Consider the following 24,700-nt stretch of genomic DNA (forward strand, 5'->3'; position numbering starts at 1 on the left):
AATGGATGCCAAAACTTTAAGGGAGAGATTAGAAGGGTTGACTGAAGAATGAGTAGAGAGAAGTGTGTGAGTTAGGTATTAGAAATAGCTTTCTTCATGTTATTATTATCTCTGATGGGGGGACATTAAGTTGGATATGAACTCATAAAGCAATGCACATCATTAGGCTTTCAGGCCACAAGTAACATGAGGACATTAGAAATAAACTCTCAAAATAAATGAAAAATGATCCCTGAAGAAGTAGGCATCTCCCATACACACTGAGCTTCTGCCAGACACGAGCCATCCATGAATCTAAAACAACGCATTGGATTATTTCCCAGACAGCTTTGGAATTCAGGCAGTGTGACAGCAATGCATTTCCTTGCTTCCTTCCTAAGTGATGGCGGCGATCTCTGAGATATTGGCAGCTGACCAGCTCCTTGGTATGGTTAACACACCATAGATCACCCTCATAAAAAGGAAACTGTTCCTTTTTCTGTTTTCATTTATCTATTCCTCTTACCAGCACAACTGACTGTGACATTGGTGTTCATTAAGATAAAGGATATAAGCATTGGGCAGTGCAATTTTCTTTATTGGACGACCATTGTGAGCATCAAGTATTTCCAAGCCAACTATAACAAGGACCAGGTGCATAACAAACATATCTCTATACTCAAATGAATGGCTATCAAATAGGCTCTACAACAGCGACCCACCCCACCAGAGTTCAAGTGATTAAGATGAAAATCTGATCCGATTTTCTTTCAGTGAAATCACATAGTTGATATGAGAATGATAAGTTCTACCTGAAGACTACATTCTCCTCCTGGGTTTATTTCCTTCTGCAGTTGCTGGTCATTGATATACTGTATTCTTAAATCTTTTTTTTTTGAATGTACCATTTCAAGTAACTGAATGAGATATGCTTGTTAAAGCATTTATATAGCTCTCATGTATTATACCTCAGCTTGGTATGAAAACTATCACAATGTTGTAACTTGTCATGAAAAATGGCACAGGTTGTGTATTGCATAAGAGAAAATAGATTCATTAAAATTCAAAATGGTTTTCAATTATATTGAAAATCAAAAATAATGCATACATTTCATGTACAATGGAAATTGTGAATCACAGGTAGTGGTAAATGTCACTGATCTAATTTTACTTACTATAAAGAAGAGAGTCATGCAGTTGCAAATAGGAGTGCTAAAACACGATAACCCTAAAGAAAGTCCTGCTATGAAATTATTTTTTTCCCAACAGTTGCATGTATTTATGCTGTGAACAATCTTGCATTGGGACACCTAAGGTACAATTAAGGTAGCCTCAGAATGCAGATGAAAAATAAAAAGGAAATCTACACTTTATAATGACAGAACAAAGTATTAAAAATGAATAGAATCGGGCTTCTGTTTAACAGTGCATGAAGTTTGTCTGTTTAATTAGATATCACCAATTAAAAGTGTTTATCAGTTGCAGAAAATTATATCTGTCCTCAGATAATTTTCTATGACCAATCACATAAATTACATTTAATCAGTTGTGTTTTGAAATCATGTAAAAATGGCGATACAATGCGGTTAGAAGTGTTAATGAACAAGGGCTTGTTCAGGTTTCTCACATGTTTTATTCAGTTTGTGAACTTTGCTTTCTTTCTATTTGGTTTTTGTCACAAACTCTAATGATTCTCTACCATTAGCTGCCAAGTTAGAATTGGCAGACCCATACACAGTTCAGATAAAAACAAAGACCATGAATGCTAGAAATCGGAAATAAAAACAGAAAATGCTGGAATGCATTGTAGATTACATTTGCCAATCCTTTCTGAATTTAGGTTCAGAAATCTAAAATTAACAAAAGTCATTGATCACTTACTCAAGTTGTTTTGTTAGGAAATAAATAGTTAATCTGGAACAACGTTTAGGAATAAAATAAAATAAAAAACTGATCAGAGCGGAAGCACGCTGTGCCAAAGAAAGAAGTCCATGAGCTCCTTGCAAGTTTTTAGAGGTGGGGGCAGGGACAAGAGGTTTAAGGGGATGGTTGATAACAGATAAAGAAGCCAGGGATTATCTCTTTTCTCCAGAACGATCCTGGACAGAAGGCAGGTTTGGTCGAGGCAAGTGAATGCCAGTAGAGCTTGGTGTGGTTTAGCATGTCAGAGAGGCCCACGCTATTTTCAGGTTTGTTCCTCATGTCAGAATTTAACTGACAATCTGTAGATGACAAATGGTCCCTCCTCTGTGGTTTGCCAGCTTTGGAAGGCTGAAAATCACCTGACTTCTGCATGGAGCCAGCCAACAGGTCAGTGCGACTGCAGAATGGTGAAGGATTTATAGGGATATCCAGGGGCTGGACCCAGGTAGGAAGTGAGAATGAGTCAGGAATGGGTGGCTGTAGTTTTATGGGGCTCAGAGGAGGAGTATTCCTGGTCTGCTCTTCTGGGCACACACAATTCTACCACTCCCAGATTTCCCAGGTTATTTTTTTGAGAAAGCTGTAATGGTATCTTTCTGGACATTGGTTAGGTTGCTCGGTGCCTGGTACAACTGAATCCAGTGTTTCTGATGCATACTCCCCAAATGGAGTCCTACCACCCCTATGAATAAGTACAGTCACATAGTTGTTATGTTAAAGAACTAGTGATCCGGTAACCAATGATCTGAAGAACATAAGTTCAAATTCCACCTTTGACAGATAGGAAATTTAAATTCAGTTGATTAAATAAACCTGGAATAAATAGTTTGTACCAGAATCTGGAAACTACCAGATTGAAGTAAAAATGTACCTGGTTCACTTATGTCCTTTAGGGAAGGAAATCCATTGTTCTTACCCGTTCTGGGCCTGTATGTAATTCTCGACACACAGCAATGTGGTTGATTCTTAGCAATTGTCTAAAATGGGTGGGAATGCCACTCAGTTTATTCAAGAAGGCATCTCACCAATTAGGGATGGGCAATAAATGGCATATTCGTTGAATGAATAAAAGTACCTACTGGCATAGGACATAGGTATCTCAGTTTCCTGCCTGATTTGGGCAAGAATGCTGGGTGCCCATTGTCACGGAGAGAGTAATGCCTATAATGTTATTGGAAATTATTTCTAAATTGGACTTGTGTGTCTGTGTGTGACTTAATTGGATTAAAGCCAGCTAGTCTGGGTGCTTTAGTAGCTTGAGATGTTAATTAGATAAACATAAGGATAGGAAGTAAAGGGTACATTTGCATTTGTTGAATAAACCATTCAAAAGAATGGCTAAAATCTTGCACCTAGCTGGGAGACACCAAGCAATGTGTTTATATTACTAAAAAAAACATTGGTGGAATGAAAGGATTTTGTTAGGAGAAGTAAAATTTAAAAACCTAGTAATACAATGGAAAATTTACATTGAAAGGGAAAGCTAGGTATAAACCGAAATGAGTTTGTGTGTGTGTGTGGGACAGAGGCATGCAAGATCTAACCAGCCTGTAAGCCTAGGACTTTGTCTGCAAAGGAACCAAATTGAAAGAAACCTCATCCTGAATTTGTAAGTTCAAATGTGCTTTGCCTGGTGTCTGTTTAAAGTTATTGTTGCCTTGGTGAAGATTTACCTGGGAGTGATTAATTTGGGGATTTGTTTAAAAGTTATTATGGTCATAATTTGTAGACATGTGTATGTGTTTAATTAGCTGTTAAATTAATAAATGTTTAATTTAGTTTTTATATAAAAACCTCTTGAGGCTTGGCGGTTTTATTCCTGAATTCAGAGTTGCATCTCAAACATACCAATTGAAAATATAGGTTATGACAGTTGTTCAAGTTTCCCTCTGGGATTTAAACAACTCTGCCTTTACCAACTGCTGTGTCACAATACCATTTAAAGGTGTGCCTGAAAGTTGAATTAGGCAAATTTTGAGTATCAAAAGAGCCCCATCCAATTTTCCAGGCATGAAATGGGTGAGCAGCGGTTTAAAATCACACCCAAGGAATGCGGAATAGAAGCAGATGGGAGTATGAAGGAGGCCCATATTATCCCCCTTTAGATATAGTGTTTAAAATTCACCTAATTTTGCATTCCCTATCAAAATGGTGGGTTCATTGAGATTTCCTCTTGTTGGATATATGCCTCATTAATTTGAGAATATAACCCAACAGAAATTAAGTGACATGCACTTGCACTGCTAATAACATTTTTTTAAGGACACTAACAGGCTGTTAAAATCATTGAAAACACAGACATTTAGAGATTGTTGTGCACCTCTGATATCAGATGTGGCTGGACTGACATTGGGTGTATATTTCAAGATTGGGGCTGTGTGGACTGAAAATGGGAATATGCTGTCCGATATCATGTCTGTGTACTGATAATGGAGCTGTATGGGTTTGACATTGATCGTGTGTGGCCTGACTTCAGGGATGAGCACTCTGACATTAGGGATGAGTGGTCTGACACTGGACACATAGGGCTGTCATGGCAGGTGAACTGCACATGACTACTGGGGGTTGAGTTAAAGACTCTTAGTAGAGGTGAGATGACAGATGGTAGCAAGGAACATCGGAAGGCTGTCAGAGGTATCTGTCAAAACACATCCGTGTGGTACTGAATCTGCAAGCCACTCAGACTTCCATCTCTATTTGAAAATGAACAGCAGGTCTGCATAGATGACACATCACACATTTTGAGTGCTTTCTGCATCAAGGAAAGCACCAAATGTTCCTGTGCAAAAATTGTCAGTGAGTACATTGCTAACATTAACAATCAGTCAACAAGCCATTACCAAACATTTTTTCTCGTTGATTTTGTTTTTTTTTGACATCTCAACACTTTACACATGGAAGGAAAACCAACTTAGGTGAAGAAAATACATTGCATGGCCATTTCCTCATCAGGCTATTCACTTTTGTAAAGGATTCATATCATGAGTAAAATATGGGCCATACAGTTCTGGACCCAACTGAAGGGGAAGAGAAAAACCATGTAAGTTAATTCTACTTTTACATTATTTTTAATCTCCAATTGCAATTCTTACTCTCTCCATCTGCAGGTCTCCTTTATGGAATTCACCAAAAAGTGGTTGGCAACCTTGGACCCTCATTAATGGCACCAGATCACTTTTTGCTGAAAGGTGCACAAATCCATTTAGCCTTCTTCATAGCTCCTCTCCTTGAGGAAAACCTTTGTCAATTTTACATTTAATTCAGATGACGAGAACAACATTTCCAATAACTTCAGTGTCTTTTTGAAAGACCTCTTTATTTTTTTAGATGTTCTTATCCTACATAACCTGACAAGGTCAAGGATCTTGCTGTAATATTAAAAATGATGACTCAATGTTCTCTGTTATTGTAATGAAGGCACTGTTTGTATTAACTTGTTATTTGCTAGGAGTGGCAATCACTTTCTCAACTTCAAAAATGTAACATTTGTTGATGAGCTTCTCTTGAAAATAAATACAGTTCCCGATGGCTCAGTGAATATATCAAAGATCATAGAATGATACATCACATAAGAGGCCATTCACCCCATTGTGTCTGTGCCAGCTTTTTGTTAGACCTAACCAATTGATCCCAATTCCCAGCTCTTTCCTCATGGTCCTGTATTTTTCCCCTTCAAGTATTTATCCAATTCTTTTTCAAAGATTATCAAGAGCAGGTCAAAGGCTGGGAATTCTGCGGCAAGTAACTTGCCTCCTGACTTGCCAAGCCTATCCACCATCTACAAGCCACAGATGAAGACTTGTGATGGAATATGCTCTACTTACCTGGATGAGTGTGTATCCAACAACACTCAAGAAGCTTGATAACATCCCTGATTAGAACAAAGCAGCCAGCTTGATTGGCATCTCATCCACCACCTTAAACATTCACTCCTTCCATCCCTGATGCACAGTGACAGCAGCGTTTACAACATATAAGACCCACTGCATCAACCTGCCAAAGATCCTTCGACAGCACCCAACAAATCCATGACATATACCATCTAGAAGGACAAAGACAGCAGACACATGGGAACACCACCACCTGTAAGTTCCCCTCCAAGACACACATCATCCTGACTTGGAACTATATTGGTGTTCCTTCAGTGTTTTTGGGTCAAAACCCTGGAAATCCCTTCCTAACAACATTGCAGGTGTACCTACGCCAGATGGCCAGCAGCAGTTCAAGAAGGCAGCTCAGAACTACCTTCTTAATGGCAATTAGAGATGAACAACAAATGCTGGCCTTGATATGCACGCTCACAACCCATGAAAGATTTTAAAAACTGCCATTAGTCTCTGTCTCTCGGTTAGGAAAGGGAATAATCAGTGAGGAGTCCTACTCCTGACTTTAGTTCATTGATTTCTGTCGGGAAGTGTGCTTGTGCGGATGCGATGCCTATCACCCCACCTCAAACTTGCCAACACACTTGTCTTCCACTCTTAAGGAACAGTCCCTGATGGGAAGCGAAGTGCCAGCTGCTTTGTGTGTGCCAGCAGTTTCAGGAGGGGTGAAAAATCTCTATCTCTATCTTTAAACTGTCCCCAATTAATAAGTTGTTTTACACATGCTGAGCACAAGTACTACTCTGGTGTGGGTATCTGTGCTGGGAGGATTTGCCTTCCTGGATGAGGGGAGGGGAAGGGGGAAGCTCCTGCTCCTAGTGCAGCCTGTGCTGGGAGGATTTGCCTTCCTGAATGAGGGGAGGGGAGGGGGAAGCTCCTGCTCCCAGTGCAGCCTGTGCTGGGAGGATTTGTCTTCCTGGATGAGATGAGGGGAGGGGAAAGCTCCTGCTCCTAGTGCAGCCTGTGCTGGGAGGATTTGTCTTCCTGGATGAGGGGAGAGGGGGAAGCTCCTGCTCCTAGTGCAGCCTGTGCTGGGACGATTTGTCTTCTTGGATGAGGTGAGGGGAGGTGAGGGGAGGAAGCTCCTGCTCCCAGCGCAGCCTCTGCAGTTTGTTCTGAATGAAAGAACTCAAATCCCAGCATGCAGCAGGGCTGGCGGCGCATGCGCACTGGCCGGCCTGGCTCTGGGGCCCTGAAGGTGGGAGCGGGAGCGGGAGCGGGGGCGGGGAAGCGGCCAGTGTTTGTCCAAAGGAGAAAGCGGCGCCACGGGGAGCGGAGCGGAGCCGAGCTTTGTGAGTGTGAGTGTGTGAACGTCCACACGCGTATCCCGCCCGTGCTCGGTGAGTCACCCCGACTGGTGGAGGAGCAGCGGCGGCGGGTGGGAAGGAAGTCGGGTTTAATTCGGGTGCGTTGCCGTGACTGGGTTTGCCTGAGGCTGCGGCCTAGGCCCCGAAGAGCGAGGCGGAGGCCGGCGGGCGGTCAGTCAGTCAGTCAGTCAGCAGGGCGCAGGCCGCAGGCCGGTGCCTCTCGCAGGCGCTCGGGCCCAGGGTCTGGCCCAGTAAAAGCGGGGCTGCGGTCAGCGGCCGGTCTCTCCCCCCCTCCCCGGGCGGGAAGCCACTTGCCCTGAGACTAAAGGCAGACCCCGGGAGCCAGCCGAAGGTGCGTGTGGGCGCTTGTAGCCAGTGAAGCTGTTTAATATTCTCACTGTAACCCTGGGAGGATAATTGCTGCCTCATTTTAAAGCACCGAAGGTTGAGAAGAGGTTAATCGCTGTAAGTGACACCTCCCATTGGAGGACTACCCGCCCCTCTCCAGTGTTCACGCAATCCGGTCAAACACGGGAGGGGGTTTTTTTTTTGGGGGGGGGGGGTGGATTTATGTTTCTTGGTTTCGGCTGGCACGAAAAGCAAAGTTTACCCTAAGTTAAGTCGTCCTGGAACCATCGTTTTGCCAGGTTTCCTTTCCATCGGGTTGCCAGTTGTGCCAGTAACTGAAAACACAATTCAGCAAACGTCCTGTGGACGCTAGACAGAAATGCTTTGAAATGTTTTGCTCGTGTCTGTTCATTTTTTTCAATGCAGGCGTTCATTCTGTGCCGGTTACACTAGGGCTGATGCTTTTGCTGAAATAGTGCATATGGTGGGATGGGTATGTGTGTTGGACGTTTGGCTGTCAGCGCGGATTGATTGGTCATAGCCATTTGGAGAAAAAAAAATGAATTTCGTCATCTTTCTATTCTTAAAAGTAAATGTAGGAAAGGTAGAAATGCATCCAAAAGTTGACTAAAGTCATTAGTTACCGATTTATGCATTAGATGAGAGCTGTTTGGCAAGATTTTGTGCACACGTTGCTCATTTTGTATTGGGATTTCATAATCTGCAGTTTTTTTTTAATCACACTCAACCAGTGTAGTAGCTTTAAAGTTGCTTCAAAAAGATTGAGTATGACTGGTTGGTTCTGCCCTGTCCATGTGTTTGTCATGCTCATCTCTCTCCAGTAGTTCCCCATCCCCAATGGATGATGATCCATTATTCATTTTCAGATGACTTCAACAGTCTTTCCCAGTTCACCAACATTCTACAATCAGCATCCTATCTCACTCAAAGTCTCTGGTTTTACTAATCTGTTCGTTCCCTGTTTCAGTGCAATGACTTTGGAATCCGTGTCCTTAACGATGCATCCATTCACAAGCTTCACTGTACCCTATCTATTAAACCACCCCAACTCTATTAATGGATAAAAAGGTTAAGAAAAGAGCAGTATTAAGTCTACCCAATATAGTCAGTACCATAACCTAGTACACCTGCTCCCTAGAACATGATGTCCAGGGACAGACTAAATGGAGGAAAAACTGCAGTCAATTCAGGCAGAATTCTGATTCCCTAAGGCCATTCAGTAAGCTGTAGGTGTATACACTTGGAATTGAGTCATTACAGCTATAACTAACTCTAATAGCTGGAGATACCATTTTGTGTCAGGAACTTTTTAAGGTTCCTATTTAGAATGCTTGCATCCTTCACTCTTTCACCTGTGTTGTATGTGTGCTTCCCTCTTCCATCTGCTGCGTCATTTGTGACGCATGTTTCAACTACCTGGAACGGTTTCCCAAAACCCATCTTCACATAAAATCACACAGAAAATCCCACATAGAATCAGGCCATTTGGCCTAACAGTGTTAATTTGGCTTAGTTGGTAATTCTCTCGCTTCTGAATCAGAAGATTGTGGGTTCAAGACTCAGGACTGGAGCACAGAAATCTAGGGTGATACTCCATTGTAGGACTGAGGGAGTGTTGTGCTGTAGGACGTGCTGTCTTTCAGATAAGAAGTTAAAGCGAGCCCCTGTCTGCCCTTTTAGGCAACTACAAAAGAACTTTCAGCACTATTTGAAACAAGAGCTAGGGTGTTATCTCCCATGTCCTAGTCAATATTTATCTCTCAATCAATATCACAGAAACAAATTACCTGGCCATTATCACATTGCTGTCTGCGGGTGCTTGCTGTGCACAAGTTCACTGCCCCTTTTCCGACATGACAACAGTGACGACACCTGAAATGTACTCATTGGCTGCAAAGCACTTTGGAACATCTTGAGCTTGTGAAAGGCGCTACATAAATGTTAACTCACCTGTGCTGGTGTTTATATTCTCCCTTCTGCCCTTCCATCTACTTCATCTCAGCCTTTCACATATCTTTCTATATTTTTCTCCCACATACTTGTCTAGTTCAGTTGTTTTTCAAACTTCTTTTGTTGAAGTAGTTCCTGTCTTCACATTGAGGATACCCTCCATTGTGTTGTGTGGCACTACCACCATGCTGAATGGGATAGATTTTGAACAGACCTAGCAACTCAACTGCGCATCCATGAGGCGCTGTGGGCCATCAGCAGCAGCAGAAATCTATTCGACCACAACCTGTAACCTCATGGACCGATATATCCCCAACCATCCTTTACCATCAAGCTGGGGGATCAAACCTGGTTCAATGAAGTGTGCAGTACCGGACATACCTAAAAATGAGGTGTCAACCTGGTAAAGCTACAACACAAGGCTACTTGCATGGCAAACAGTGGAAGCAGCAAATGATAGAGCTAAGCGATTCCACAACCAACAATCTGAGTCCTGTCACATCCTGTCGTGAATTATGGTGAATGTTTAAACAACTATCTGTAGGAGGAGGCACCGCAAATATCCCCATCCTCAATGATGGAGGAGCCCAGCACATCAGTGCAAAATATAAGGCTGATGCATTTGCAACAATCTTCAGCCAGAAGTGCCGAGTGGGTGATCCATCTCGGTCTCCTGAGGTCCCCAGTATCACGTGCTAGCCTTCAGCCAATTTGATTCACTCGATATGATATCAGGAAACGGCTGAAGGCACTGGATACTGCAAAGGCTATGGGCCCTGACAATATTCTGGCAATAGTACTGAAGATTTGTGCTCCAGAATTAGCCGCACCCCTAGCCAAGCTGTCCCAGTACAGCTACAACACTGGCATCTATCTGGCAATGTGGTAAATTGCCCAGGTATGTCCTGTCCATAAAAAGCAAGACAAATCCAACCTGGCCAATTACCGCCCCATCGGCCGACTCTCGACCATCAATAAAGTGAACGGTGTCATTGATAGTGCTATCAAGTGACGCTTGCACAGTAACGATGTGCTTTCTGGTGCTCTGTTTGGGTTCTGCCAGGGCCACTCAGCTCCTGACCTCTAACACCAAGAAGGGTAAGAGCAGCAAATGCTTGGGAACAGCACCACCTGCAAGTTCCCCTCCAAGGAACTCACCACCCTGACTTGGAACGATGTTGCTATTCCTTCAGTGTAGTTGTGTCAAAATCCTGGAACTCACTTCCAGACAGCACTGCAGATGTACCTACATCACCTGGTCTGCAGCGGTTTAAGAAGCCAGCTCACCAGCGCCTTCTCCAGGGCAATTAGGGATGGGCAATAAATGCTGGCTGAGCCAGTATGGCCACATCATTGAAAGAATAAAGAAAAGTAATCATGGACCCTCCTAACTTATACCATATATTCATAATTTGATAGAGCAGCATGTAAATAATGTTTTCAAAAACCTTTTTAGAAAGTCAGCTGAGGGTATTATCAGCAACATGCGTGTGTTTGCATCTCACTAATCTGTTTATCCTTGTGCCCTCCCCTCCTAGGTGAAGACAGGCAGCTCACTCTGCACTGTGCACATGGTGGCTATGCTGCACTTCTGCCCCATGGCTCGCATTTCGCATTATTTTGCAGAACGCCTGGCATCTGTGAATCCCAGTTCGTGAACCACTAGTCTAGTTTCCTTTTGAAAGCACCAAAGCCACTTTCCTCCGCCTTCACCTACGGTATTGAGTTCCACATTTTGAGTGAAGAAATGTCTCCATATTTCCCCTTTGGATTTATTAGTCATACCTTGTATTTAATGCCCCTTGTTTCGGATTTGCTCCACGTTTACCCTATCTAATCCACTCATTTTAATTTTAATTTTAAAAGACCTTTGTCAGGTGGTCCCTAAGTTTTGTTTTTGTATAAAGAAAAAAAGCCCCAACTTGTTCAATTTTTTCCAATAGCTGAAATCTCTCGGCTCTGATACTATCTTTCTAAATCTTATTTTGCACCTTCTTCAGTGCCACTGCATCCTTTTTAGAGTGTAAAGCATAAATGTGCAGAACTGTGCACTGTACTTCCAATTGAATCCTGACCAGGGCCCTTACAAATTTACCATAATTTATTTTAAAGTAGTTAGCATGTTAGAATTTTAATTGCTTTTATGAGCTGTAATGTTCCATTAATGATTTCTTCACCTGTTTCCCTGGGCCCCATTGCTCTTCTTCCCCCGTTCAGTTTCTTATTTTTGAAGGTGTAGGTGATAATTTAGTTTTTCCCACCAAAGTCATCACCTTACATTTGTCAATGTTCATTTGCTGCTTAACTGCCTAGCCTGGAAGTTTTCTAATGCCATTTTGCTTTTTTGCAGTGTTACTTAGCTTTGGCTGCATCCCTAATCTGCCTTGATATCATCTCCCTCTTTCAAATGGCACCTTAATTTACTCCTGTGGTATGCCTTTGGCCACTTCCCAAATTTACTTTTACCCTTGCTTGGCCCTGACATGCAAGTGTGAAGTATCTTGTGTTCAAAGTGCTATACATGTTGTGTACCTGTTTGAAAATTGTCTTATAAGACTCTAAATTATGTGTTTGATTGCCCAGTAGATGCTAAATAAGTAGTGGGAGGGTGCCAGATGTGCTAAATTGGAAAATAAATGAGCCAAAAATCCAGTTTTAGATTTATCTTCAAATCTAGGGCATAACTTGTGCATTTGGCTAGTTTTGATTCTAGTGTGACTGTTAAACTATATTTTATTGTAGTAAAGCATACACAAGCACTGAGTATGGTACCATATTGTTTGAGTTTGAAAAAGTAACACTACTGGTTGTACAGCATCTGAGTACTGTATGTAATATAATGTACTATTTTGTTGCCCATTTTCTTCTGTTTTTTTTTCTAATACATTTTTATAGTTTGAGTCTTGACAATGAGTAATGAGCTATTACTTATTGGTCATAATACTGCAACCACAATTCTGATACTAAGTCATAGAACCGAGCAGCCACTTACCCAAAGATTTTTTTCTCCAAAGTACTGGGGAATCTTTCTCATTGCTCTCACATATTGACCTGAAAACTACCAGAGTACAAAATGAGTTTGCGATAATGAGAAGAGTAGAATCAGGTCACTTCTAGTAGAGGGAAACATGGGAGGGAGGTGGAGTGTCACTGAATACTGAAATTGCAGCAACCTTGGCTGATCTTCTGACCATCCTCCTGAGAATTGAGGTTGTTTGTCCCTCTAATTTGACTACCTTGGCATTTTTACCTCCATGAATGTCGTTGATTGACACTGCATGGTTCTGCGGAGTCAGCAGCACCCATCAAATTGATTAGGCCAAGCAGTGCAGATGTACTCTTTTGGTGTACTCTCTTGCATTTTATCTGTGACCTGTTAAATATGAACCTGTTCAGTGCTTGCGTAATGAGCACACTGGTGCACAGAACTGACTTGGCATAAATATCTATAACTTTTTTTCCAGACAGATAGTGAAAGCACTTCACACACAACCAAATTGCTCATATTATTTACAAAGCTACCAAATATCACAAAAAGAACTTAACGGTTCATTCAAATAATGTTCCATTTTGTTTGGGTGGCCAACTAGCTGCACGCACAAAACGGAGTTTTTTTTATAAATGTAACATGCATTAAAAACTTAAATTTAAAAAAAAAAATTGTGTTTATAAAGCTGTCTAAATCCTATTGGAAACCCAACCATATTAGCTTTGGCGTCAAAAACCTAAACGTCTGAGGACCCAGCCTAGCTCGGTGCTTACAGGCTCAGATTGCCCCCATTTTGGACTTCATGACCTGGCTGGACCTACCAACCACATGGTCCTGCCTGATCTATCCCTCAGGTTTGGCATTCTACTCTCATAATTGTTGCAAACTCATCTTATACTCTGGCAGCCTTCAGGTCAATATGTGTGAGCAGTGAGAGAGATCCCCCAGTACTTCAGGGAAAAAAACTCTTCTGGTAAGTGGTGCTCAGTTCTATGACTTAGTATCAGAATTGTGGAAGTAGTATTATGACTAATAATTAATAGCTTTCAGTTGTTTTCATCCAGTCGTTTTCATCCAGTTGATGAGAGTTGATAACTAATGTCACTGATAATGAATAGAACTGGCTGACAAGAGATTGAGTATATTGATTCATTGACCATCCTTAGCAAATTTAAATACAATTTGTTACATGTTATTGGTATATTGCTGGGTTTATTTCATGAATGGAAAAGGGCATAATTCAGTGAATTGCAAGCATAATTGAATTATGAAGACTGTTTCATGACTGAAATAAATGACCAAAATTGTTTATCTCTTTACTCAGTGTTGAGAATTGTGGAACTTTGGAATATTGATGCAAATAACAAAGATTGCGTATTAGGAGAAACTAGATAAGTCCATGAGGGAGAATGGAGTAGAAGTATAAGTTGACGGACTAAGATGAATTGACTTACCTGAAGCATAAACATCAGAGACGTGTTAGGCTGACAACCTACTTCTGTGCTGTAAGTTATCTTTTATTTATTCAATCATTAGGCAAATATGGAAAGACATTTTAAATAGCGATGGAAACTTAATAGATGTTGTTTCAGTTGTCAATTGCTGGTGCTAAACACTCTGCGTTAGTAAGTTTTCCAGGGAAAACTGGGTCAATACCAACCTGGACAATGATTTTTAATGACATAAAGACAAGTGCACAATGATGCAATATTACTGAGATCTTGGTGATGTCCGAGCAGCTGGGTAATGAAACTAAGTCGAGGAAAATAAGCAGTTAATGATTGGAAGGAGAGAAGGAACTTGCATTTGTCAGCAGCTTTTGTGTGCTCAGGACATCCCAAAGTAATTCCCAGCTGATGAAATATTTTTGAAGTTTAGTCATTATTGCTCTGTAGGGCAGTATTTGCACAAGGTTCCACAGAGTGCAATGGGAGGAATGACCTGTTTAGTCAGTTTGGTGGTGATTAAGGAATGATTGTTACCCAGTACACCTGGAGAACTTCCTGTCTTTGAATAGGATTCACCTGGAACAGGTTTAAAAAAAAACTTGGTTTGTCAATTCCAAAAGGCAAATAAGACAGGCTATAAGATGAGATATTCTGTAATTTTGCATTTAGTTTTTGGGGCAGAGCAAAACTGCAGAATATTTGCTCAGGAGAGGTTAGTGGACATGGTAAAAACTGCTTGATTGTACAAAGTCTGCAGATGAAATGATCATTATGGGTGGTGTAACTTTTCTTAATGTGACGGACCTTACATTTTAGCACCTTTCTCGTTTTTATTTTTCTTCCCTTTGGTTTTCCTGTGATATGAGCAGCCTGAGATTAACCGCAGGGCCTCTGTCAGTGTTGATTTCAAACAGTCAGAAATGTGAGTGGGCGAAGCACAGGTAATCATCCCTTTTCTGCCCACCAGTCATGGTAGGAAGCATGCGTTGTGTTTCCCCAGTTCTGTCTTAGTTATTTTTGTTGCGACTCTTGGCGTGTTTGTATTCTACCAAGGCTTCATGAAGTAATTTGCAAATAGCATTCTCATTATTTATATTAGCGCGATACCATCAGTTTGAAAATTTGATAGATTGATGAAATATTTAATTTAACATGCTTAAATGCCAGAACATTTACTACATATTTGCATTATTAAAAGTTAGGTAGAATTTCTGTTGTTGATGTACCCAGTGCATTATGCAATTGTAGTTTGCAGTTTTGTCTGTTTGGTTGGTTAACTATATCACAAGCCTTTAGATGATATAAAGTAAATGCTGTTCACTTTCTCACGGGAAGGGTAATTGGGAGGGTAAAGTTTTGTGACTTTCAAGCACTTTCAACAGTTGATTAAATGAACTGGCAGAGGTCTGGTTGGAGCTGAGCCCACTGCTGTGGCAGGGATTGGAGTGGGGCTATGGTGCTTTCCAACATTAAAAAAAAATTGTTGCAAGTTTTCAAAAATTAATCTTGAAGCCAATGTTTAAATTGACTTTCTTTGTATCTGAGAAATCTGGTGTTAGCTCACTGGTAGGCCAGAGTGCTTGATTGGGGATTGACCAGAATTTCTGATGTCAGGCTAATGAGTAATTGTTGTCTTTGGGTCTATGGTCTTGTGTTCTGCATCTGTATGTTTTCAAATTTGTGAAAATGAGCTGTTGAATGAGAGAACTGACATTACATAGCACCTTTCATGACCTCAGGAGGACTCAAGAGTGCTTCACGGTCAATGTTGTAATGTAGGAAAATGTGGATGCCATTTTGTACCCAGCAAGGTCCAACCAACAGCAGTGAGGTAAATGGTTAATTAAACTTCCTTTTAGTCATGTTAGTTGAGTGATAAATGTTGGCTAGGACACAAAGCACGCTCGTGGAAAAATGCCAAGAGATCTTTTACATCCACCTAAGAAGGCAGATGGGGTTTAGTTTAACATCTCAGCCCAAAGATGACATTTCTGACAGTAGGGTGCACTCTTATTACTGCACTGAAATGGCTATCCAGATTTTGTGCTCAAGTCTCTGGAGGGAGGGGGCTTAAATGCACAATCTTCGGAGTCATGAAGTCGAGTGCTACCTAAATAGAATGAAAGAAGATACAACTTAATCCATCCTCATTTGTTAGCTTATTAATAAAGTCCTATCAGGGACACTTGTGATACATTCTGACTAGTCAATTACTATAAAAATAGAGAGCTTACCTGACGCACATCTGCCAAGAAGGAGGAAAGAATTGAAGGCTGAGTTAGCTCTCACTGGGCATCTTGTGGCAGCTGGTTATGGTACACAATTAACAGTTTCAGAACATGTCTATGTGGTTCCTTCGTTGGGGGAGTGTGCATTCTTGAAGTTGGGGAATGAAAGGCACAATCCTTAAATTGCGTGAGAAATGGTTTTAAAATCCCACAAAATTTAAGTGCAAAAAGTACCTTTTGAGGCAAAGTTTATTTTATTCATTTCATGGGATGTGGATGTTGTTGGCTAGGCCAGGATTTATTGTCCATCCCTAATTGCCCTTGAGAAGGTGTTGATGAGCTGTTGTCTTGAACTGCTGCTGTCCATGTGGTGTAGGTACACCCACAGTGCTATTAGGGAGGGAGTTCCAGGATTTTGACCCAGCAACAGTGAAGGAGCAGCGACATCGTTCCAAGTTAGGATGGCGAATTGCTTGGAGGGTAACTTGTAGGTGGTGGTGCTCTCATGTTCCTGCAGCCCTTGTCCATCTAGATGGTAGTGGTCATGGGTTTGGAAGGAGGCTTGGTGAGTTCCTGCAGTGCATCTTGTAGGTGGCTCACACTGCTGCCACTGTGCGCTGGTGGTGGAGGGAGTGAATGTTTGTGGGTGGGGTGCCAGTCAAGTTGGCTGCTTTGTCCTGGATGGTGTCAGGCTTCTTGAGTGTTGTATGAGCTGCACTCATCCAGGCAAGTGGGGAGTATTCCAGCACACTCCTGACTTGTGCCTTGTAGATGGTGGACAGGCTTTGGGGAGTCTGAAGGTGAGTTATTTGCCGCAGGATTCCTAGCCTCTGACTTGCTCTTAGAGCCACGGTATTTATATGGCTCGTCCATTTCAGTTTCTGGTCGATTGTAACCCCCAGGATGTTGATAGTGGGGGATTCAGTGATGGTAATGCCATTGAATGTCAAGGGGCGTTGGTCAGAATCTCTCTTGTTGGAGATGGTCATCGCCTGGCACTTGTGTGGCATGAATGTTACTTGCCACTTATCAGCCCAAGCCTGGATATTGTCAGGGCCTTGCTGCATTTGGGCATGGACTGCTTCAGTATCTGAGGAGTCGTGAATGGTGCTAAACATTGTGCAGTCAGTGAACATCCCCACTTCTGACCTTATGATGGAAGGAAGGTCATTGATGAAGCAGTTGAAGATGGTTGGAGCCCAGGACACTACCCTGAGGAACTCAGTTTAACTAACCTCTGCTGTGACAACTCCTGTTTTGATCAAAGTAGACTTGAAGGTCTGTATGTTTACAAAGAGGCTGAATACAAAACTGTTATCTTTATTGCATACCTATATAAATATGGAAGTAGCTAAAATAAACATATGTGCGACACCAATTTATAGAAAACCAAAGGTGACTATGTTCGTCTCTGGAATTGGCCATGCCATCAGTAGTGTGATATGCAGAAACATAAGATAAATAACTCCTATCGATTAATCCTTATTTCTGGGTATCGGTGAACTCGGAGAGAGGAGGCACCCATTTCTTGGGTTAGAAAATAAAAGAACCTCTGTACATCTGAGGAAACTTGTATTGGTATGTGATCCTTAGATTTTATGCAAAAGAAAAATCCACATACAGAGGCTGCTTTGTTCTTTGCGTGCCCACGGCTGAGAGGAATGAAGGAAAAATATTGTCGTTTATTTTGTGCTGACTGAATTGCAGTTGTTCATTCAGTAGGTTTTGGCAAAAATATTGCAAGTGAAGCAGATAGATGCTATAAAATATAATCAAGAGTGACAGTTTTAAAACCATTTTTTTATCAATTAAGGAATGTTTGAAGCAATTTTCTACTAAACTCTTAAGATAGCACAATTCATTTTTGGAAAACATGGCAATGTTATTCAATTTCTATTGTCCTGTAATTTGTATTCTATTTTTATACTTTGGTTTGAACAATTTTTGTTCCAAAGCCTTAATTGCAAGCAAGTAAATCCTCTAATAGGAATTAGTTTATCTATTTTTTTTCTAATTTACTTATTCCTGTCCAGTCTTCGTTCCTCTCAGTCTCATCTGCAGTCATTTTAAGCTGAACGCCTAACCCAATCATGTGATGGACTTGACCCAAATCTGTTGCTGGGCTCCAAGTTGCAATCCTAGCGTTTCTTGCAAGCCAACAACATTTATTTTTAAAAAAATCTAGAACCCTTAATGCAGTTTGCTGTCACGCATGTTAAATGTTTGCAACAGTGTGTTTTTGGCTGCATCAGGAAGCTCTATATTTGAAACCTAATCCACAAAATTTCTTGGTAACATTAATGTTATCACGTAGTGCTGCCTGCAAAAGCTGGAGGTGTTGCTAGCATACTTTAAGGTCCCGATAATGTTGCAATTAATTTATTCTTTTGTGATTACTTTACTTTTTAATAAAAAAATGGTTTCTCCCTTTGGTCTTCAGGATTTCACAGAATGAAGCTGCACTGGAGTGTCTATTGGGCAGATGGGCAACACGTTCCCAGGCGCTTGCCAAAACGTGTACAAGGGCAGCATTATGATGACTTGATTTATTTCTTTATCATTGTTTTGGATGAATTTCACAGTGAAATGTATGGTTTATTCAGTTCCTGAATGCCTCTCTTTGGCTGTCCTGAATATCTTTGAATATCTTGTCATTTCTCCCTCTCCTCTGCCCTGTTATTTTATTTCTGCAAAGGCAAGATCATAGCTGGTGTAGTGTGTAAATTCAGGGTGCCAAAGATACACAGAGAGCCTGAAGGCAATTACTAATTTTAGGTCAGCTAAAGACCTAGACCTTAGAATGGAGGGGATAGGAAATAGATGCCATTATTCTGTTTCCTCCTGGTTGTTTGGTTTGTATCTTTTTTTTCTTTCCTTGGATGTTTGTATTGCAGGCAAGGCCACCATTTGTTGTCCATCCCTAATTGCCCTTGAGAAGGTGGCGATGAACTGCTGCACTGAACTGCTGCAGGCCACCTGGTTTGACATTTCTATAGTGGTTTGCTAGGCGATTTCAGGGGGCAGTTAAGAGTCAACCACATTACTGTGGTGTGGAGTCACATGTAGGCCAAACCAGGTAAGGATGGCAGATTTCCTTCCCTAAAGGGCACTAGTAAACCAGATGGGTTTTTACGACAATCAATAATGTTTTCATGTCACACTTAGCGAGACTAGTTTTCAATTTCAGATATATTAATTAATTTAATTTTTAAGAAAAACCACCAGCTACCATGATGGGTTTTTGTACCTGTGTCCCCAGAGCATTAGCGTGGGCCTCTGGATTATTTGTCCAGTGACATGAGCACTTTGCCACCGTCTCCCCGTTGACTATTGGAAAGAAAATGGCAATGGCATCTGATGATCTGAGATATTGAATCATAAATTTGTCCTGAGAATACTGTTATAAATTTTCAAAGCTAGTGAATTTCTCCATATGTAAAAGGTATGCTGCATTTTAAGGATTTGAGTATTATATCATGCAATACATCTTGTTAAATTGCAGCTAATTATAATATGGGGCGTTCCTTTAAGGGACAATTGCTGTCAGTCGCTTAATGATCTGAAGAAACCTGCAGGACATAACTCTTTTTCTTCTAAAAAGTGTGGCTTGGAAATCGGCATGTACCGCACCCCAGATGTGTATATCATTATTAATTGAGCTTCTGGTGATGTTATGCATAAGGAATCAAGAAACAGAGTTGGAAGGCAGGGGATAGCTGGACCAGGGTGTTTAGATTCAGTCCCTATTTTGTCATGCATTTTGTCCTTTTAGGAATCTTTGGAAATATTTTTGTCTGCATTTAAAATAAAAGCTGCCAATATAAAATTGTCACACTGGAAATACATCTTCTTGTTAGTCGTAGTGCTTCATATTTCAATTTATATTTTATTCCATTTAATGTCAGCCTTGGCTCTGTTGTTAGCGCACTTACCTCTGAGCCTAAAGGTGTGGGTTCAGATCCCACTGCAGAAACTTGAGCATAAATATCTGGATTGACACTGCAGTGGTAAAGCCAGGATATTACATCAGGAGTGGCGCTGTGTATCGCTGTAATACCTCCATTGTATTTGAGTTGGACATTGAGTTATGTGTTCCATGGCCTGTTCTGGGTTACCACTGTTTTTAATTTTCCATTTGTGCACCAGGAACTCATATCTGCCATAGTTTGTGTGGATGCGGTTTAGGACTGCAGCTTTGAAAGAGAGACTACGAAGTTTCATCGTTAATTATTTTGCTTATAAAGTAAATATACATGTAACAAACTGCACACAAGGTATGTTTTCATATCCACCTGAGAGCACCGATAGACCTCATCCAAAAAAAGGCACCTCCGACAGACAATGCTGCACTGTTGGAGGTGATTTTTTTTGGATGAGATCTGTTGGCGCTTTCAGGTGGACATGAAAATGTACCTTGTGTATTGTGTGTCACATGTATGTTTACTTAACAAGTAAAGTCATTAACAATGAAACTTGGCAGTCTTTCTTTTACCAAAGTTTGGGATTTTGGCATGAATTTGTCAAACATGCACAATACCCAGTGAGACATGCCAGACTAGCCCCTGCCCTCCATCTGGAATGTTGTTGAATGCAGCTTCCCTTTGCCATGATATACCCTCTTGGAGATGTTTGATTATTTGGGTTTACCTTCTGCATACATGAAATGGTTATTCTGATGTGTGAAGCTGACCATAATAACAGTTCATTTCCCTGTCCAATGTTGTTGGTGTTTCCATGGTGCTGTCGTCTGGCGTTTTCACCCCTACTGCACACCATTCTAGCTGGTAGCCAATAAGGAGCAATCTAGGAAGTAAAACAAAAACAACAATCAAAAGCAGCCTCATCCTGTTTTTCACCTTCCCGTTTTACCAACTGGCACACAAAAAGGTTTAAATACAATTGCGTACACCTTGCCCATAAGCCAGTTGAGATCACCATATCCAATGATGGTGTCCATTGTCCGTTACTTGTTTTTTTAACTTGCTCGTTTTTTAACCTGCTCATCAAAAGTGCAATTATCCACATCTGGATTACCGATTAGCCACATGTGGCAAGTGGCTAACATTGGAAAACACTGATATAAAGCAACTTCTCATTTCAGAGAGGGATAGCAGTATATTTTGGAGACTTGTTTTATCTGTAAGTATTTATAGAAGTTAAATAAGGATATTTTTAGAAGCATCCAGACACTTGAATAGTCCTTTTTGTTGATTTGTCAGGGTTAAGAATTCCCTAAAAAAATGTACGTTTATACATGTTCTTTTGTTCTTGTGTCTTTTTCACAAGCACTCTTTGTATATGCATATCTGTTCCAATGATTTTGGAGTGAAAAATTGGCCTTTAATATAACAATATAATCGTATTTTGCGTGTTTGTATATAATCTCAAAAATATTGAGCCTGAGTAACTTGAATCTTGAGTTTCCAACAGCAACAACAATAAATCACTCATATAACACTTGTTAATGTTGTAAAACATCCCAAATCACTTCAGAGGAATATTATCAGAAAAAATTTTTTAACACTGATCCACAAAGAAATATTAGGACAGGTGACTAAAAGCTTGGTCAAAGAGTTTTTAAGGAGTGTCTTGAAGGAAGAGAGAGGAGTACTGAGGCTGCTAGGTTTAGGGAGGCAATTCCAGAGCCCAAGGCCCAAGCAGCTGGAGGTATGGGTGCCAATGGTGGAGCAATTACTATTTATTGATGCTTGAGGTTAGAAATAGAGGATTGCAGAGGTCACAGAAGGGTTTGAGCTGGATGGCGTTACAGAGAAAGGGAGGAGTGAGACTGGAGGGATTTGAAAACAATGATAAGAATTTTGAAGCCGAGGTATTGCTGTACTGAAAAACGTTGTAGGTCATAGAATATAGGGTGAATGGGACTGATGTGAGTTAGGAAATGGACAACCAAGATTTGGAGTACCTCAAATTAATGGTCGGGGATGAAGGGGAAAGAGCCTAGTCCCAATAGATGGCTGCAAAGACTGAATAAGGCAGCAAGCTGGAGGTCCCAAGCGTGTAATGTGCCTGGAACATATTTTTTCAATAGACAGCAAGTCAGGTCATTGAGCATGTTAATGAGCAAGAAACTTCAAGAACAGAAAATTCTATCTAGTCAAGAAAACCATTCGAACTTAAACTAAGCTGATACTTCAGTGCAGTACTGAGGGAGTACTGCATAATTGGAGGTGCAGACTTTTTGATGAGAGATTAGAATGGAGATTGTGTCTGCCCTCTTGGATAGATTTGAGAGTCCATAAGTACTATTCAAAGAAGAGCGAGGAGTTCTTCCTAGAGCCTTGGCTAATATTTATCTTACAACCAACATCATTCAAACAAATTGTATAGTTATGTGGTCATTTATTTTGTTGTTTCTGGGGGCTTGCTGTGTGCAAATTGGCTGCTGGGTTTCTCCACATAGCCACAGTAATGACACTTTAGAATTCTTTCATTGTTCTCCACCTGAGAGAGCAGACTCTGTTTAGCACCTCTGACAGTGCAGCGTTCACTGAGTACTGAACTTAAGCATCAGTCAGGATTGTGCTCGGGTCTCTAGAATAGGATTTGAACCCACAACTGACTTTGTGGCCGGAGTTCTGCCGCCGACATCTACAGTAAACTGTGATTATTGTGGGTTTCATTTGTCCCTTTTCTTTTGTACAGGGATTAATTCTGATGTAATAGAAAGCTAGTTACATTATTTGTGTGAAGTTTTGGAATAAGCTGTTGATTGAAAACTAACCACTTAGAAACTGTTCATTATTTGCTGTAACTAAACTGAAGGGCAATCAATTGCTTGCAGTGTAAAAGTTGGTTTAGTTTATTCTTAAATATATAGTAATTTTGACCTCTATAACTTCTGCTTTGAGATGTTGTGGCAGTGTAATACTGGACATAATATACAGCCTTTAAAATTGTCTAGTTGCTTTAAGCGAATGTGTCAATTATGAAAATGATTAAAAGGATTTTGCAACCTTTTTAGAATATGGAATACAGAGAAACAAATAGTTTTGATGCTGTATGGAAATCTCAATGTTCAGTTTCAACTTTTTAAAAATCAATCTTGTCACAATTGCAATAGGAAGTGTCTGATTTGTAACATTTCATCTTGAACAACACTTGTGGCAGCTGGGTGGAAGGTAGATCGTTGTAATGCACGTACCCATTTACCAACCTTTGTTGACTTCCTTACTAATGCTTCAGTTGTTTTGTCATGTTTGTTTACATTTGTAATTACTCTCTCTCTTAGCAAATTAGTCAGATGCTACTTTTGTGTTCCTGTTCATGTAGAATTAGTTATTTGGAGCATCTCCAGAGACAGAAGAAATAACCGACTTTGATCAAAAGATTTTCTGTTTTGACTGCAGATAAATTACAAAACTCCCCGTCTTCAGAAGTTGGGTCAGATTTGTTTGTTTCAAACCTCTGCAAAAACAACAGGGGAAGGTTGCTAATAGGTGAGTTTTCAAAAAAAAGTGTTTTTAATGAAAGTAAATAATCTTTCTTTCTTGAACTTCCTCTCCTGAAAGCACCAGTCTATGTTTGGATGCAATTTGGGTGATAGATGACTTTGTGGTCATGTGTGCGCCTAAGAGGTGGATAGTTGATTTATTTGATTGTTAGGGGTATTGCAACTGGGTTTTATTCTCACTCACCATATACCTGTGCAGGTGTGTGAGAATAACTATAATTTGTTTTACTACTTGAAGCCTGGGGCGCTGTACAGTTGTAATGCCACTCTGTTAAAACTGGATATTTTAGTGTTTAAAATTTGGACCTTCCTGGTATGTGGGGATGGGGATTTATTAATTGTTTTCCCCACCCATTTTCTCCATGTTGTTGTAACATTAATCACCTATCCCTAGACTGCAGCTGGCACCCTCATAGTTGTGGGAAGTAATGGTATTGTCACTGGACTAGTAATCCAGAGACCCAGGGTAATGCTCTGGGGACCTGGGTTCGAATCCCACCATAGCAGATGGCGAAATTTGCATTCAAAAAAATCTGGAATTATGGAATGACGACCATGAAACCATTGTTGTAAAAACCCATCTGGTTCACTAATGTCCTTTAGGGAAGGAAATCTGCCATCCTTACCTGGTCTGGCCTACCTGTGACTCCAGACCCACAGCAATGTGGTTGACTCTTAAATGCCCTCTGAACAAGGGCAATTAGGGATGGGCAATAAATGCTGGCCTAGCCACATCCCTAGAACAAATAAAACAAATAAGCTGGCTATTAGCAGGATTCAGATATCATTTAGTGTGATTCAATCCTCCTTGCTGGGAAATGCTGCGATCTCAACTCAGAATCTTGTGCTTGACATGGCTGAGGTTGGAAATTCAACTGGGGAGGAGTCAAACTTGTGCCTGTTTGCTCTATTATATCATATAGCTTAGCAAAGGAATTTAGGCCATGGAAATACAAGTCTAATCCCTGCTTTGCGCTTTGTCAACTGATGACAGCTATGTGGCTGTTTAGAGTTCCCAACAGTATCAGTGGCAAGAAAGGGCAAACATCAGCCATTATTCCCATTCCTGATCATAGCCATTGATGACCACCAAGTTCACGATCATGGATCTGAGATGAAAGGTCAGGCTGTAATGATAGCTCACAGTTTTTT

At 40.9% G+C, this 24,700-nt stretch overlaps 1 protein-coding gene across 8 annotated transcripts in view; it reads left to right on the forward strand.

The window, feature by feature from the left end:
* The first annotated feature begins 7,106 nt into the window (after window positions 1-7,106).
* Window positions 7,107-24,700, forward strand: part of gapvd1 (GTPase activating protein and VPS9 domains 1) — a 133,501-nt gene continuing 115,907 nt past the window's right edge. For 7 of the 8 annotated variants that reach the window (XM_078549896.1, XM_078549902.1, XM_078549904.1 and 4 more), the window contains exons 1-2: window positions 7,107-7,126; window positions 23,445-23,534. The gene's annotated coding sequence lies outside the window, so the exon portion shown is untranslated. The remainder of the gene's footprint in view (window positions 7,127-23,444; window positions 23,535-24,700) is intronic. The other variant, XM_078549899.1, reaches the window with a different exon arrangement.

The sequence above is a fragment of the Cetorhinus maximus genome, chromosome 10, assembly GCF_964194155.1.
Source record: "Cetorhinus maximus chromosome 10, sCetMax3.hap1.1, whole genome shotgun sequence".
Classification (NCBI taxonomy): domain Eukaryota; kingdom Metazoa; phylum Chordata; class Chondrichthyes; order Lamniformes; family Cetorhinidae; genus Cetorhinus; species Cetorhinus maximus.